Raw genomic sequence first — 5,480 nt, 5'->3', positions numbered from 1 at the left:
GCGAGATTTCAAAACAGAACTGCGAAAGGAGCTGAGCCAGGATATCAAGGCCTCCATTGACCAACTAAAGACCGACCTCAATGAGAGAATGACCGCCCTCCAACAGGATGTGGATTCCATAGGAGTCAGAGTCTAAATTGGAGAGGCAGAAAGTCGATAAGCAAACCTATGATATGCAGGATGAAATGCGCGCTCTCTTCAGGACAAATTACACTAAACACAGTTGAAAGCCAAAGACCTAGAAAACAGGGCCCGGAGAGACAACATACAGATCTGCGACCTGGAGGAGGGAGCGTAGGGCTCAGATCTTGAAGCTTTTCTCGAAGGCCTCTTTGCAGCGATCCTAAGCCCGCAAACTAATAAAATCAAGCTGAAACGTCCTCATCGAGTTGGAGGCTCTCCATCGGGGGAAGGAAGGCGTACATGGGACGTGCTCGCGAAATGTCACTCTTACAAGGTGAAAGAGGCAGTACAAATGGCGGCCAGCAAAAGCAATACGATTTCCTTCCAGGGCCATACCTGCAGCATTTATCAGGATCTGTCACCAGCAACAATGGCAAGACGACAGCAGTTTCGACTTATCACTTCCAAATTACGCGACAACAAAGTCAGGTACTGTATACCCGTTTGGTCTGAGCTTTGAGTATAAAAATAAACCACGTCACATTATGGACTTGAGAGAAGGGCTGGACCTACTGGTGCTACCTGCATCCGACCTTGAGCCCTCACAAAGTAAAGGGCGAGGAACAAATCAAAATGACGCACCTCTATCATAATGGTCTATGAGCTCTAACGGGACTCACAAGTGAGGCTAGAAAGCCAAAGCTACGGGGAATGCCTCCATGAGGTCGGAGACGTCAGGCGCTACCCCAAATCGATCGATTACGAACAGTCCACAGCTAAGGTCAAATCATATCTTGGGCGGATGGTTCTGAGCGACATGGCACCGGGAGACCGGCATTCAGGGCGACTTTTTCTTCCCTCAAATCCCTCAGAGGGGCACAGATGGGGACATCGGTCACGCCAGCCACCAAAACGCATCAAGACAACTGATTATCTTTATGGTCGGAGACTTACCAACATTCCGACACATGTTTCTATTGGTAAAGTTGGAGGGAACAAGTTAAAGGAGTGGTGGCAACTTTACTTAAAAAGGCAATACACCGATTTTCTGGTCAGGAAACACCTGCTAAGACAGGCATACTTGGGGGGCCCAAGCTGGTCAACTGTTACAGCTGAACATACTGATTCCTACAGGAGGGATGTGAGATGGGAGCAAACATATACTGTGGGAAGATGATAATCACCATAGGTTCATGGAATGTTAAGGGACTAAACTTGCCACAAAAGAGACAACAAATCTGGAAATATCTCAAAGATCACCACTTTGACATAGTAGCACTTCAGGAGATTCCTTATGTACAGATCCTCTGCTCATACTAAACACTGTGTGGTTGCATTATTATTCCATGCCTCGACGAAATTTCAGCCAGTGGCTATTCACTCAGACAAGGAGGGTAGGATGGTCATGGTTAAGGGAACACTGAAGGGTAAACTCTGCACCCTTATTGCAGCTTACACACCTAATGCTGGCCAAACGGGCTTCCTAGCTACCCTACCTGACAAAATAGATGATTTCGCAGAGAAGCAACAATCTTAATGGGGGATTTTAATCTTACATGGCAAGCAGATGTCGACAGCACTCACCCACATAGATCTGAAGCTAGCTCCTTCACCGCAGACACTAGGCAAAGATCAAAGGCATGGGGTTAGTATGCAGTACCAAAATATCTAGACATTATTAAAAAAAGACTATACTAGTAATTCTCGACACGTTTACAAACATTCTAACTTCTGTGCTGAAAAAAGGAAATTAAATATGATTAACAAATTATTTATCATGTATAATGTTATTGATTTTCTGAACTTTGTATTAGTTAGGGTATATAGTAAAGGAAAATCAGAGTCACGAAGGCAAGTTTCTTTTTCAAGTACTTTCTTTATACAAATAGTAAAAAAGTGCTATTGGACATATTACAGAATGACAAGAAAATGTATTAATTTAGTTGAATTGTTTTAAATCATTGTTTTATTCATGGTCTAAAATGGTAAGCCAGTGAATGGCCTAGTGGTACTTAAATTAATAATGTATATGTTCAGCAGCGTATTAGTGTTGGATATAAAGAAATTAGATCAAACACTTCAATTAATACCCACTACTGGTAAGAGAAATGAGGATATTTCAAAAACATAAAAGTGTAGTATATCCAGTTCAAGTTTATAAGTCATTCAACACTACGGCATCATTAACAAAAAGTTCACAGCATTTTTTGATTTCAGTGTATTGTGTGTATTGCAAAAATTGAATATATTTCATGCCCCGTTGTAAAAGTGGACAAAGAGCACCAATTCAAGTTCAAAAAACAATTGCTAAACAACAATACAATTTTGAAATTGCTCACTGTAGGTAATTTATGGCAATGGCTTGCTGCAGTGGGCAGCCTCCATAAGAATGCAAACACCTAGAAATAGCCAAAAACGCTAAACCATTCCAATTACCAAATGAACTTCAAGTGCCATCACTAAGCAAATGCTACAGAAAAATTTGATTTCTTCAAAAAGAATGCAAAGAAATAATTGAATCTGCTGCAAAAGCAGGTGTTTGTGCAGTATATCCGGTATTTCTTTCTGAACATATTTTTTCAGGAAGATTTGTTTATTTTTCTGTATACACTGGCAAACATGACTATGGCGTCTTTTCCTGAGGACACATGTTACTTTCGATACAAAATCAGGACAAGGGCAAAGTCACTGTAAGGGCAGCCACAAATCATGGATATGCACTCACATATATCTTGTAGTGGCTATTTCAAGAATATCCTGAATTGTTAGGCAAGAGAGTTTTATAAAAGGTAGAAGACAATATATTGAAAGAGGATAGTTTTGATAACTCCAGCGACTCACAGTGTAAAATATCTCCAGCAGCACCCTTGGAAGTGAGTGAGTACCCACCAGGAAAAAAGCATGTCAGGTCAATTGTAAAATACATGCATGCTAATAAGCGGATTCCAGAATATATTCCTGAAAAATTGACTATGGAAGACCCAAAAAGTTCACCAAATGTCCTTCCAATAGAAACATATTGCCCTTCCTGACCTGGTCCCACACCACATCACTGCCTTAACCTAAATTAGTCACAAAAAATGCATGTGTCTGATTCAGATATAACATGCCAACTTGCCCTGCTGGAGGAATACAATCTGCAAAAAAGAGACCAGCTACCTAATTTAGAGTTTGACAGACAGGTATTTTACTACAAATGTGATGGATACCTTGTACACCTTGTTATAAGTGCATTACAATTATATGCACTTGTAACAAGGTGGACGGGATATCCAGCATGTTTGTGATGGAGTACCATTGCACCAAACTCTAAATCAGGCCCTAAATCCCACCATTGCATTTGGGACCAGGAAACAATGCCAAAAGTAGCTGGTCAACATAATTACTACAGGAACAAAATTTTAACTTTTACTGCACAGAGCTTTATACCCCAAAACCAATTACTTGAAATGTATATGGCTCAAAGCCAAATTCAACTTTAGTGAAACATTTCCAGATACAGGCTGCTGCATTGCTTGATTTAGAGTGGCTGATTTTGTTTTTGGCATAGAAGGTATTATGTTGCAATGGCGATAGAGTACCCTCTCCTCCGCATCCAACGGACTGAGAGAGTAGGGGCTATTCGAGGTAAGCCATCCAACTGGCTGACCTTTTGAGAGCGGGTGGTTGCAATGCTTTTCTTCTGCCTGTCCCCACCAGGTATATTATGGTGGCGAGGGGCAGTAAAAACAATGACCCCCCACGCCATTTTATTTTTCAAAAACAAACTCCGGCTTTGAGATTTCTTTTCTTAAAAATATATAACAGTGTAAAAATGTGACATATGGCTATCACGTTTGAAAGAGCCATCCTTCAAACCTTTCCTACATTAACAGGAATCACCAAGACAGCTCTTCCTGTCAAACTATAGAAATGTCAGTAGGGTCTCTGGACATCTCTAAATAGGGCTGGTAGAGTAAAGTCAGTGTGACTGACATAAAGTCATACAAAACCTGACCTAAACTGAAATGTCAGACATCAGTGGTAGTCTGGCATCCCCATACACCTGAGACAACTTAGTCTGAGCATAGATTAGTTTAATGGCCTAGTCCTTTCACACATGTTAACATGTCACAGCATGGGCCCCAGAGGCTATCCAAGGAAGAAGATTATAGCATGTAATTCTACATTAAACAAGAGAGTGCCGGGGTTCAAAAATCTATTTCTATTATATCGCCCCCCCCCCCTTTAAATTCATGTTAGCAGAGTACTGTTAACTTTGGGGAGCAAAAGTAACATCCCGCACTATGGCTCTCTTTATGAGGCTCACAATTACTGTGTGAACCAAAGGTCTCCAACAGATCTGATAGTAGCTATTCAGTACACTGCAGGTTGCTCTCTGAAGTTTAGTCCAGCATAGTATAGAACTGGAGTGTCAAGCCAATTTGAAGGTTGAAGTATTACACATATTTGTATCCTTGCAATTTCTGTGAATAAAACCAATGGCAGGGCCACACACAAACACACAATCTGATAACCAAATGTAACTGCCAAATCACCACCTGTCTCCGCTCTCAGTTTAGCAAGGTCACATGGAGGTTATTTACTTCCCAAACAGTACTCTATCGATCATACAAATCCCTGTAAAAACTGAACAAGAAAAGCAGTGTCATCAATAACCAGAAGTGAGTCACTAGTGTCGTGGGGCTGAGACTTGCATTCACATTGTGTTAAGTTGACATGAGCTTATTAGAAGTTTAAACACCATTTTTCCTTTCTGCTGCCTTCTGCACAAGGCACACATTATAATAAATGTTTAGAGTTTAGCAGAGTGTTTTGCTTCACACGAGATTAACATGTTTTTCTGTACTAGCAGCCTTGCTTGGTAAGCTTAGTCTGAACAGTGAGTGCCGAGGCCTTCAAGGTTATTTCAACACAGTGGTTGTTGTTCGGACTGATCAGCGCACGTTCTACACATAACATATATGCAGCTGTGGCCACCTCTGATTTTGGCGTGTTTAATAATGCACTGCGTAGGCATGCTCACACACACTGGGAGAACATTTGTATGCTGAGAGCTTGTGCAGAATTTGATGTGATCCATTTCTGCTAATACCAGAGGTATGGGGCCGCCTATGTAATCCCAAAGAGACCTTCTGTAGATATAAAATAACCTACTAGCAAGGGAGGGTGAAATATAGGTATATTTTAAACCTGTTTCCATTTAGCATTATAACATGCTTTCTCCCTTTGTATTTTATGGAATAGTAGCTATGCTGATAATCGTGTTGCTTATAATATGTCTGCTTGTATTATCTAAGATACTGCGCATGAGAACACAGCATTAGAAATAAATATTTAAAACTCGCACGAGTCTT

The sequence above is a fragment of the Lissotriton helveticus genome, chromosome 10 (assembly GCF_964261635.1).
Source record: "Lissotriton helveticus chromosome 10, aLisHel1.1, whole genome shotgun sequence".
NCBI classification, from domain to species: domain Eukaryota; kingdom Metazoa; phylum Chordata; class Amphibia; order Caudata; family Salamandridae; genus Lissotriton; species Lissotriton helveticus.
The sequence above is the reverse complement of the archived record's forward strand: the minus strand, read 5'-3'. Positions refer to the sequence as shown.